General features: G+C 40.7%; 1 protein-coding gene and 1 pseudogene across 19 annotated transcripts in view; one reads left to right on the forward strand and one right to left on the reverse strand.

The window, feature by feature from the left end:
- Positions 1-13,035, reverse strand: part of LOC101137572 (E3 ubiquitin-protein ligase HERC2-like) — a 117,716-nt gene that overhangs the window by 73,149 nt on the left and 31,532 nt on the right. For 13 of the 19 annotated variants that reach the window (XR_010131823.1, XR_010131832.1, XR_010131834.1 and 10 more), the window contains 2 exons: positions 12,613-12,688; positions 2,571-2,673 (listed from right to left, as the gene is read on the reverse strand). The gene's annotated coding sequence lies outside the window, so the exon portion shown is untranslated. The other 6 variants (XR_010131822.1, XR_010131831.1, XR_010131835.1 and 3 more) reach the window with 5 other exon arrangements.
- On the forward strand, positions 4,808-5,366 carry LOC134757570 (COX assembly mitochondrial protein 2 homolog; annotated as a pseudogene).

The raw sequence follows: 13,035 nt of genomic DNA on the forward strand, positions 1-13,035 counted from the left end.
ACATTCTGTGGACTTCATCTTTTGGTGTCCATAAATACACTTTACAGAATGAACATCCCCTGCCCGCTGACGTGGTATTGTCTGTGGCTACTTTGGCACTAAATCTGCAAGGTCTCATGGCTATGACAGAGACCATAGGGTCCATTGAGACCTTAAAATATTTACTATCTGGCCCTTTAGAGAAAGTAGGCCACCCCTACCCTACAGCTGGCTATAAATTTTACACATTAAAAAAATGCAACATTCTTAATTTTAAACTCAGTACACTGGAACACTGCTCATCTCCCTTCTTCAAGATGAAAAGCTTCGACAGTCACCAGGAAGCAGACAAGAACCCTAAGTACACCTCAAGAGTTATTCTCAGGAGCATAAATTACAACACTTTACAACAGCAAAAGCAGGATGAAGTCACTGGAGGCCATGAAAACAACCAAGAGTAATTAGCACCACCAGCTCAAAGACCACACCACATCAACTTCAAAGTTGTCTACTCTTCCTTTTACTACTGTAGGGTTCAAAGTATACATAGAGAAGATCGAACACATACTACCCAAACACATTGCTTATGGAATGCTGGAGAGAAGGGAAGCGAGACCTCCCATTGGCCAGGTGTGGTGGCTCACGCCTGTAATCTCAGCACTTTGAGAGGCCAATGTGGGAGGATCACTTGCACCCAGGAGATCAAGACCAGCCTGGCCAACACAGCAAAACCCCATCTCTACTAAAAATACAAAATACGGCTAGGTGTGGTAGCTCACATCTGTAATCCTAGCACTTTGGGAAGCCGAGGTGAGGGGATCACTTGAGGTCAGGAGTTCCAGAGCAGCCTGGCCAACATAGTGATACCCCATCTCTACTAAAAATGTGGCTCACACCTGTAATCCCAGCACTTTGGGAGACCGAGGTGGGTGGATCACAAGGTCAGGAATTCGAGACCAGCCTGACCAACATGGTGAAACCTCGTCTCTACTAAAAATTCAAAAATTAGCCGGGCATGCTGGCGTGCACCTATAATCCCAGCTACTCAGGAGGCTGAGGCAGAGGATCGCTTGAACCTGAAAGGCAGAGGGTAGTGGTGGCGGGCACCTGTAATGCCAGCTACTTGGGAGGCTGAGGCAGGAGAACTGCTTGAACCCGGGAGGCAGAGGTTGCAGTGAGCCAAGATCACGCCACTGCATTCCAGCCTGGGCAACAGAGCAAGACCCTGTCTCAGAAAGTAAAATAAAAAATTCATAGTCTTAATAATGGAAAACAAAAACATTTACTGAATGTCAAAACGTCTTCCTAAAAACCCCAATCAGTTGGGTTCTACATAAAGAACAATTAGGCTCTGCTTTCTAACCATGATTTTTAAAAGAACAAAGGACAAAAAAAGTCATCAAATGTGGTCCAGGCACAGTGGTTCACACCTGTAATCCCAGCACTTTGGGAGGCCAAGGAGGGTGGATCATGAGGTCAGGAGTTCAAGACCAGCCTGGCCAATATGGTGAAACTCTGTGTCTACTAAAAATACAAAAATTAGCTGGCCATGGTGGAGGGCACCTGTAAACCTAGCTACTCGGGAGGCTAAGGCAGAGAACTGCTTGAACCCAGGAGGCGGAGGTTGCAGTGAGCCAAGATCATGCCACTGCACTCCAGCCTGAGAGACAGAGCAAGACTCCCTCTCAAGAGGAAAAAACGAAAACAAAAATTCATGAAATGTAATAAATAAAATATACACTTTGGATTTTTCCATGTACTTAGCTTTTCTTAGAGCATCTTTTAGAATTATTGTTTCACAAAAAACACTTTGGGAAACGTTTTAATTTATTAACAAATACTGGAGGGCTAGGAAGAAAAGGTTAAAACTTTTCAAAATATACAGAATGAATTACTGATACGTGTAAAAAAAAAAAAAAGTTGCTGACTCCTGTCATGGAAGGCACTGTCATATGGACACTCCTAGCCTCAGCATCCGGAGGTCCAGAAAGGGAAAATTTCAAGTCAGAGAGAATTCTATACATACCATTTATTTGGAAACTTCAGTCCTTAAGATCCCAACATTATGACCTCAGTTTCAACACAATTGTCCTTAGTCCTTGTATTGGTTACAAATACAAAACAAACAGCTCAACTGAACTAACTCTTTTCTCTCCAGAAACACAAACACAAGACCTCATAAAAGGAGTGAGTTTCTAGCGGCCATAATTACTGCAACTTACTTCTCCAATTTTCCCCTCCACAGTTAACTCAACAGCTCAAAAACTATCAGTAACAAACAACAGTCACCATGATATGGTTAGGAGTGTAGCAGATTTCTCAACCAGTAATAATAATTAAGAAAAAAATTTTGCCTATTAATAAATCTTGTTTCCTGCACTTGCAAGAAACTAATTAAAAGGCAGCCCTGCACGATCTACAAAAACAGCCATAAAGACTGTTACATTTTAAGTTACAGGAAACAAACCTGCTCCTCTAATATAGCAAGATACAACTGACTTCCCCTTACACACCCTAAAAAAAAAGCCTTACACGAGAAATTTAAACATGGAAGCAGAAATACACCAAGAAAAAGACATGTCAAACCCCACCTGTGTATCTGTTTTCAACCATTCGGTGTCAAGGCGAGCCTGGGCAGCCAAACACAAAGATTCAGAGGGCATCTTTTCTCCAGCTTCCTCCCAGGTCTCAGGCCTGCAAGTAAACATACATGTTGAAGACCTAACGCTTTTTACTATTTTACAAAGACACTCCCGAAAGGTTTAATGCAGAAAAAAAAAAGAGAGAGAGACAGAGAACAAAAAGATGGGAGAGAAGAGCTGGGGGGACGGGAGTGAAGTGGAGAGAGGGAAAGAGGGAACAGATGGAGGGAGAGGGAGGTGGGGAAGGGAAAGCCTCCTTCCAAGGTAGGCAGGGTGTGCCTGGTTTCTCAGGAGGCCAGATCACAATGTCATCCCCCTGCCCTCAAATCCAAAAGGTACACACACACATGACAGAAAGCCCATCGTTTTTTGTTTTGTTTTGAGATGGAGTCTCCCTCTGTCACCCAGGCTTGAGTGCAGTGGCGGAATCTCAGCTCACTGCAAGCTCCACCTCCCGAGTTCACACCATTGTCCTGCCTCAGCCTCCCGAGCAGCTGGGACTTGCAGGCGCCCGCCACCACGCCCAGCTAATTTTTTTGTATTTTTAGTAGAGACGGCGTTTCGCCGTGTTAGCCAGGATGATCTCGATCTCCTGACCTCGTGATCCGCCCACCTCGGCCTCCCAAAGTGCTGGGATTACAGGCTTGAGCCACCGCGCCTGGCCAAGAAGCCCACAGTTTGAACGACAAATGACAGCAGCATGAATCTGCCGCTTTACCCTACAGCAGGGCGCCTGCGTGAAACAAATTACTCAAAAGGATCACCTGCAGAAAAACCCACAGCCACCACCACTTAGAGATGGAGAGAGACCCGAGGCTGCGCCGCGGGCGGTCCGCGCAGGCCCCCGTTAGGCCGCCCGCCAACCCCGCGCCCGCACCTCCTCCGACGCTGGCAGCCCCGGTGCCCCAGGCCGGGACCTGACGCGCAGGCCCCAGGTGCCTCGCCCCGCTGGCTTGCGGACACAGCCTCCTAGCAGCCGCTGGCTTAGGCGGCGCCAGGGATCCTAACGCCTCTCGCGACCCCCGCCACCGGCGCTTATGGCCAATCGCAAGGCGGCTCCCTGGGCGCAGCCAATGGGGAAGAGGAGCGCTTCGCCGCTCCTCCGGACTCTCCCGCTTCCTGCAATGCGGTTTATCTTCCTACTTGGAGCCCACCGGCTGAGGCCAGGGGGCAACCGCAGGCGCCGAAGGCGGGATTTCCGCGGCACGCACGCACAGCCGCACTCCTAGGGAAGTCAGTTTCTCACCACGTGAATTATTTGAACTTAGCACCACTAAACGTGGAGCAATCAGGTACAGAGTGCTTTCAGACCTCATGTAATAGAAATCACTGACACCATCTATTTTTTTTTTTGAGACAGAGTCTCATCGCGTCGCCGAGACTGGAGTGCAGTGGCATGGTATCGGCTCACTACAACCTCCACCTCCCGGGTTTAGGTGCCTCAGCCTTCCGAGTAGCTGGGATTACAGGCATCTGTCACCACACCCGGCTAATTTTTGTATTTTCAGTAGTGACGGGGTTTCATCGTGTTGGCCAGGCTTGTCACGAACTCCTGACCTCTGGTGATCTGCCCGCCTCAGCCTCCCAAAGTTCTGGGATTACAGCTGTGAGCCACCGTGCCCGGCCTATTTCATATTTTAAATATTAGAAAAGTAGAACTTGGCCAGGTGTGGTGGCTCACACCTGTAGTCTTGGCACTTTGGGAGGCTGAAGTGGGAGGTTCGCTTGAGCCCGGGAGTTCAAGACCAGCCTGGGCAACATAACAAGACCCTGTCTATTCAAAAAATAAAATTAGCCAGGTGAGGTGGCACGTGCCTGTTGTCCCAGCTACTCGGGAGGCTGAGGCAGGAGAATCGCTTGAACCCCAGAGGCGGAGGTTGCAGTGTGCCGAGATCGTGCTATCCAGCCTGGGAGGCAGAGCCAGACTCCGTCTCAAAATAATAATAATAATAATAATAATAATAAGGAGAAGGAGAAGGAGAGGGAGAAGAAGAAGAAGAAGAAGAAGAAGCTTGGGCGGTGGAGGGCCACCCCCGGGCATTGGCCACCTGTGGAGTGACCTGGCTCTTGGCTCCCTGGCAGCCAACTTCTGGGTCAGGCATCTTCGTTGGTGACTGCCCCTTCAGCTCTCCTGGTGTGGCCGTGAGTGGTGTGGCACTGCCGTGACCCATCTTTTTGTCTTAAAGATGCATCCTGACTTACCTCCACACTTGCACACTCAAGAATGCAACATCGTGATTAACTTGCTAAAAGAATATCACAAAAATCATAGCATTCGAAAATTTTTTGGTCATTGCAATGATCTTGATCAGGCAATGAGAAAATAAATGCTTGAAGAATGAGTACATGGAAAAGAGGACCAAGAGCAGAGAGTATGGCAATTTGATGCAAAAGAGACTTTTTTTTTTTTTTTTTTTTGAGACGGAGTCTTGCTCTTTCACCAGAGCAAGTGCAGTGGCTCAATCTTGGCCCACTGCAACCTCCGTCTCCTGGGTTCAAGCAATTCTCCTGCCTCAGCCTCCCACGTAGCTGGGACAACAGGCCTGTGCCACCACACCCAGGTAATTTTTGTATTTTTAGTAGAGACAGAGTTTCACCATGTTGGCCATGGCCAGGATGGTCTCGATCTCTTGACCTTGTGATCTGCCTGCCTCAGCCTCCCAAAGTGCTGGGATTACAGGTGTGAGTTGCTGTGTCCAGCCGCAAAAGAGACTTTTTAATTCTCCAGAGGAATCTGAAAAATAAATTGCATTTTCACTGGATGCCTTGGCTGAGAGAAGACCAAAAAGGCTATGGGTTGGCCCGGGCATGGTGGCTCACACCTGTAATCCCAGCACTTTCGGATGCCGAGGTGAGTGGATCACCGAGGTCAGGAGTTCAAGACCAGCCTGAACAATATGGTGAAACGCTGTCTTTACTAAAAATACAAAAATTAGCCAGACGTGGTGGCATGGGCCTGTAGTCCCAGCTACTCGCAGGCTGAGGCAGGAGAATCTCTTGAACCCAGGAGGCAGAGGTTGCAATGAGCCGAGATCACGCACTGCACTCCAGCCTGGGTGACAGAGCGAGACTCCGTCTCAAAAAAAAAAAGAAAAAGAAAAAGAAAACGCAAAACGCAGAGTGCATAACACATGGTAGACACTGACACTGCACTGAGTCTCTTACACACATCGTCTCATTTTACTATCACAAAACCCCAGGAGTTTAGTATCTTTATTCTAATTTTTGAGAAACTGAGGCTCAAAAATATTAGGGATATGTCCAAGGTCACACAATCAGTAATTTGTAGATCTGAAATGCAGACAGATCTCTCATTCTGAGCCAAGTGCTTCAACAGCACAGAAGGTAGAGAAACAAAAGTTCCCTGTGGAGTTGTGGGGTGCTTATTGAAGGTAGCTCATTTGGTATGGAAACCAAAACACAAATGTGCATTAGCGGGAGTCAAGGAGGAAGGAGGAGGGAGGGGAGTAGAGAATTTCATTGCAGGCTGAAGGAAGAGAATGCTAAAGATATTAATTTGTGAAAAAAAAACTTGGCAGTTTTAGTAATTTACTGGTATGAGGAGAAATAAAGTTAAGAGTATGAATGGTGTGGCGGCAGATCATATGAGAGGTATAGTGAAAATTTACAGAATCTGCTGACCCCAACGTCAACAAAATCAATGGGGCCCAACTCTGTACCTGCCATGACCAAGTTTTAAATTTTTCTATAGATAGGCTGTTCCTTCCAAAGCTTACAGATTAAGCATATATATATATATACGTAATTTTTTTTTTTTTTGAGACGGAGTCTCGCTCTGTCGTCCCAGGCTAGAGTGCAATGGCATGATCTTGGCTCACTACAGCTTCCGCCTCCGGGATTCAAGCGAGTCTCCTGCGTCAGCCTCCTGAGTAGCTGGGATTACAGGCATGTGCCACCATGCCTAGCTGATTTTTGTATTTTTAGTAGAGACGGGATTTCATCATGTTGGTCAGGCTGGGCTTGAACTCCTGACCTCGTGATCTGCCCGCCTCAGAATCCCAAAGTGCTGGAGTTACAGGCGTGTGCCCGGCCACATTTATATTTTTTTAATTGAAGCCACTAGACCTCAGCATGTGGTCTAAACAAAGGCTCTTCTCCTAGTTCAGTCCATTTTCCATGATATCAGGTTCTCCAAAGGAGGAACCCAAGAGGTTCTTGTTAGCTGAAGACAAAGTGAAAGGCTGACAATGACATGCAAATTTAGTAGAGCAAAGAATACACATTTATAGTAGAATAATACAAGAATTTTTTCCTTTCTACCATACAAAAAAAATAATGCTTACAATGCAGGTACATTAATTTTATATTAAAAATATCCTTAGGTTGACCTCTGATGTTTTGCTTTTGCACCTGCCGTAAGCCTTAAGGCATTTGGCATTCCCATTTTCACAAACCTAATTTAGTAGACTAAATAGCTATGCTAAGCATTTCACTTGCTTTCTATTATTCTTTGGCTGTAGACTATCACATAATGTGAGTGTTATTGATTTTATACATGTTAATTTCTCCTACCATGTACGATAGCAAGCTATACCTTTAGCATTTTTTTTTAGGTTTTTGGCTTATAGGAAGGTATCTCCTAAACCATAAAACTTATCCCATATTATTTTCTTTTTTTCACAATTTATTTATTGAGCTTTGCTGTATGTAGCTTTTTGAAGTAGATTTTATAGTTTAGAATTGTTGCTTTCCTTTTTTAATCTTTCACTCTTCATTTTTATTGAGCTATGAATTAACTATTGTAGCGGTAAAACCATTTGTAATAGTCATAGTTTGATTGAGTGTACATAAATAAATAAAACCCCTATGTTAAACTGGGAAGTGACATCAACCTCTTTTTATTTTTTCATTTAAGTTCTGAAAACACATGGAGATGAGTGTCCTTCGTTTCTACCTTAAATGGGTTGTTACAACTGAAGGTAATAGGGGCAGTCAGCACAAAACAAATGGGCAGCTACACACAAAGAACATTTTAAAGATAAAACATGGGTATTTAGAAGGTTGCTTCCATATGTGCTATGAGTTATGTATGAGTATCAAGGAGAGAAGACAGTAACAACTACCTGGTAATCATTTATGCTCTTATGGAGAGCGAGCGGTGACTCCATAATGTCCCCAAAATGAGGCAACAGTCTGTCACTGTAGCAAATGATGAGAGGGCCCTTGAGCTAGCAGGCTGGGGCACATTCTACAACCCCTTTCCTTTGTCCTGTAGGAAATTCAACTTTCACATATGAGAAATACTAAAGGAATTTTCTCAGCATTCACATAAAAATACTCTAAGAATAAAGATAAAAAAGGAATATATCAACTCTTGTAATCACTAGAAACATGTTGCTACAAAACAGATGAAAAAAGGAATGAACACTTATACATTCCAACATAAATTTTAAGGGTGTAATAAAACATAAAGAGACCATGAAGCGAAATGCAAGAGCATGGGGAAGAGATAGCCAGAAAGTGCAATAGAAACTGGCAGAATCCATGAAAGAAATAGGATTTAAAAACAAAATCATTGTAGAAAAAAAAAAAAACTAAATTGTAAAGAGAACAAGGGAGACTGAACTCCAAATAATGTAAGGGTTGTAAAGGGTGTAAGTGAGAGAAGAATATATAATAAGTCCTCTCCCCGTCCAAAAATCCAAAAACTGTAAAACATAGAATTAGAAAAAAGTTATTGCCTATATTAAGCCAAGATAGATCATAAGCACACTTATTTACATTACCGTGTAGTATATGCTTATATATGTTATTAGAATGTTCAACGCCAAGATATATCTGTGTATGGGACTAGGACTTTAAAGATTAAGAAAGCATTATTTGGGGGCTTAAGCAAAAATAGTGAACTTAGAGAAAAAGAAAATCATTTTGGCATCAGAGTTTTCCACAGCAAAAGTTAACACCAGAAAATGGGGGGAAATATTGAGAAAGAAGAGAAGGGAGAAGCAAATGGTTATCCTTATCCTTGCAAGATATCTATCAGCTATAAAGTGTACAGTTATAAGCACCCATAATTGCAGGGAACACTGTTTACAGAAAGTTCTTATTAAGAGATTTACCACAGGTCAAAGTTCAATCAACCTAGTTTTGAGTAGGTAAAATACTACCAGTAAGGCAAGAGGTAAGCATTCAATATGTCATATATAGATTTAAGGGATACATGGTGTAGAAAATGTAAAAAGATATTTTACTGATGATTCTGATAATGTACAAATGATTCAACTGTAACAACTAGGAGGAGAGAGTAAAAGAAAGGGGAAAGTAGGAATTAGCTCCCTGATTGCCTCATCTATAATAGCTGAGAGTAGTGGGTTCATTTTAAATCTCAAAATTTGCCCATAATAGTATGAAAACATTAAGTGGCAAAAAGGCAAATATTAAGAAATATCCTGCCACAAAAATCAAATAGTTCAGGAGAAGTTGAGAAAGTGAAAATAGCATAGAGTCTAATTTAATTGCCACTCATTGTGGGGAACCATTAGGTATTATCTAAATAAATGGAGAAAAATATAAATGCAGGTAAAATTACAAAAATAACAACCAGAAAACTACATCTTTCTTATCAATAAAAATAAATCATCATTTAACAATATAAAATATTTAATAATAATAAATACTAAATTTTACAATACATATACAAGAAATACACCAAAATCAAATAGAGCCAAATTTTTTTTAAATAAAATGGTCAACAAATACCAAACAGACAAATGCTAACAAATGAATTATCAACCTATTTTTATTGTCTTCTCCTTGCTTATTTTTTTAAATTCCTTTTTAAAATTTTGTTTAGATACTTTAAAATTACTCTTTTTATATTATTTTCTCTAATAATTCTAACCTTCTGGTTTTGTTTCTCAACATTTCTGCTGTTTCTATCACAATATCTATTTTCCTTGAGTGTTTTCTTGTTGGTGGTGTTCTTTTCTGGTTTTTGTTTGTTTTGTTTGTTTGTTTTGGTTTTGATTGAAAGAAATACAACAATGGAAGCTCACAGTACTGCAGGGTGCTTCTCCAGATTTTGCCTATCACTCATAATTCTACTTTTATTTACTTTTCAGATTCCTCAGTTAGTTGCTTATTGTACTTTTCATAGTTTTAGGTGTAATCAACATGTAAGATAGGCTACCGGGAGCTTATCCTGCCACAAAATACCAGAAATCCATCTTTTTTTGGTTTCTTAAAAAAAGTCATTTTGAACTTGTAATTTGTAGGAAGGAACGCAGATTTAGAGGCATACATTTTCCATGACATGGACAAATCATTTAACAATGTTAAGTCTCTATTTCAGCAAATACAGAAAAGATATGATTCACAGGACAAGAAAACTGACAGTTAAGAACTTACATGCAAAGGCATTTCGACAAATAATATAATCCATCCTACTCCTAAGAGAGGAAAATTTGTATTAATGAAACTTCTACCAGGTATCACTTTCACCTCAGTTAATCCACAAACATTAAGTCAGCAACATTTTGTGATAAAGCATATCCAAATAGTTGATTGATGAAATGTCATTAATAGAACAGCAGTTATCCATGATTCAGTAAAAATTCATCAATCACCCATACAACAAACTTAATTCCATCTTATACTAAGCACATACACTACATTGAAAACTGTCAACTTCTGATGATCTAAAAATGTCTCTTCTATGACCATGTGATCACACTGAAATAAAGAATACAGAAAATTCATAGATGGTCAGTTAAAAAAAAGCTTCCGTGAAGCAATAAACTTTCCTTAAAAATGCTGAAATAATAACATAGACTGCATAATATAACACTCATTTTACTGACATAATCTGTTGAGGCATTTTGTTAATCAAATACTTTCTTTTATATATACTTATAAATGTCATACCAGAATTACACATTTTCTAATGAAATACAAAAGCATAAAAGAATCGTATTCATAAGTTGATTTAATCATTGTCTCGAGTTCAATATTACAAACAAGTGTAATTATGGTACAAGTACAAAACAAATGGTGATTAAAGCATGTCAGAAAACAGATGTTCCTGCATACAGATGGACAATCCAATTAATACTTCTCAAATAGAAAACAGCTATTTACTCCTTACTAATGAATGATATAATTATTTATCGTTAATGCAGCTTGGTTTTTTAATGTCTCCATGAAGAGCTTAAATATAATTTTCCTAAAGATGCATTTGGGCCAGGCGCCGAGGCTCAGGCCTGTAATCCCAGCACTTTGGAAGGCCAAGGCAGGCGGATCATGAGGTCAGGAGATCGAGACCATCCTGGCTAACATGGTGAAAACCCGTCTCTACTAAAAGTACAAAAAAATTAGCTAGGCGTGGTGGCGGGCGCTTGTAGTCCCAGCTATTCGGGAGGCTGAGGCAGGAGAATGGCAGGAACCTGGGAGGTGGAGCTTGCAGTGAGCTGAGATCGCGCCACTGCACTCCAGCCTGGGCGACAGAGCGAGACTCCATCTCAAAAAAATAAATAAAAATAAATAAATAAATACATAAATAAATAAGAAAAAAGATGTATTTGGATGGTTAATGTATTTTTAATGTATAATCATCTATTGTAGTTAAAAGATGATCAAATGTGCTGATTCACTCAGTGTCTATGTTTCAAATGCAGGACTTAAGGAACAATTTGCCATAAGCCACCAACTTATTGTTTTCTTTTAAATTATATATCTAACACGCATACACACACACACTATATATATATACAAAACATTAATAATGATGAAAATTTTGAGAATCATGAAGAATGGTGTATATGTAATACATATGTATTTTTCACAAGAGTTTTCCAACTACTCTACTTTTTTTTTTAGTAGAATACATTAGATACTACAAAAGAAATGAAAACAAAATGATGTGGAATAGCAGGTAAGAGAACTAAGAATCAGGCTAGCTACAAATAGAGCATTTGTAAATGAAAATTGAGATGCCATGGTGTGATGGCAAGCTCTCCTCCTGATAACACGAAGCTCATCCCAGCAACGGTGTTAGGCTTGCCTCGCTAGCATCAGGTAACATGATCATATCTCTATAGTTAGATTTTGAGAGATGGAAGAAAATCAGGATTCCTCAGCTTATAGGTGGCAAGAAGAACTTGAAAAGTTTTGATGGAAAGATCCAAAAATTATTCATGGATTTGGAAAACAAAACAAAACAGATTCCCAGAGGAGGAAATAATTGTTTAGCCTTAAGAAAAAGGACTGAAGAGAGAGTAATGTACAATAAGTACCTTATATATCTCCATCTCAGTTTTATATGCTATATATACATTTTATATGCACAAATTTTTATGACATATATACACACTATATATATATATATATATATACACACACAATATGAATAATTTATATATAAATATAAAGATGGGGGTAAAAACCCCCACCTTTATTTTGAGACTGACTACATGTTACATTAAACCGGAAAATAGTGGAATCTCTTCTTTCCATTTGTGTTGAAAAATAGGACAAATTCCCATTTATCTGATGTTGACATGGATATGTCCTGGAGCAATAGAAGGGCAGGGGTGGCCCTTTACATGCTCTCCACCTCTCAACCTATAATTCTCTGGTTATACATTCCTTTTATTAGAACAAGTCAATAAAAATTGTCCATAAACAAAAGCAAGCTTTCCTCCCTGAATAGTTTGGCTCAAAGTATTGAGAAATGGAACTGCAAACCCAATTTTCCTCTTGGTTCCTTTTTGAAAATAAAAAAAAAAATCAATATCAAGAAGAGAGGTCTTTTGACCAGTGAAAAACACCTCAATTAATTGCATGTGAAAAGCAGCTTTTTTTTTTTTTTTTTTGCTATCAGCTGCTAGTGACCATCCTGAAATGCCTGCCTGTCATTTGGCCCTGGGAATATTAGCACATGACAGTGGAACTTCAGCCCCTCTGTTTTCCCCAATACGGAAGCACACAGAAATCACTTCTCCAGGTCAGAGGAAAAACGGAAAATGAAACTTACATTAGTGGAGTCAGTTCCGACTTTATGAAGCGTCTACAGGTCTATTTCCTGGGCTAGTGCAAGGAAGTGTTCCCATCTGAACTTGACACATGAAAAAATTAAGGCACAGAGAATGAACGAGATTATGTATGGGAACACGTAGCTTTCCACCTCCAAAACTTATACTCTTTACTGCTACCTAAATCTGCCATGCCGATTAATTACCACAGATCCTACAAAGCATATGGCACATTGATGACTAATCTGTGATTACTTTATGTTTTATGGAAAGTGCTGACGGCATTGATATCTGCTTTGCCATTTTACCGTATCAGCCAGGACATGTAGTCATTGCAATTTGTTATTGTAGCCTGATTCCCCCACCAAGCTATTGCCAGGTAACAGTTTATCCTTTGTAGATAAACTTACCTTCCTGTCTCCCCC

The sequence above is a fragment of the Gorilla gorilla genome, chromosome 19 (assembly GCF_029281585.2).
Source record: "Gorilla gorilla gorilla isolate KB3781 chromosome 19, NHGRI_mGorGor1-v2.1_pri, whole genome shotgun sequence".
NCBI classification, from domain to species: Eukaryota; Metazoa; Chordata; class Mammalia; order Primates; family Hominidae; genus Gorilla; species Gorilla gorilla.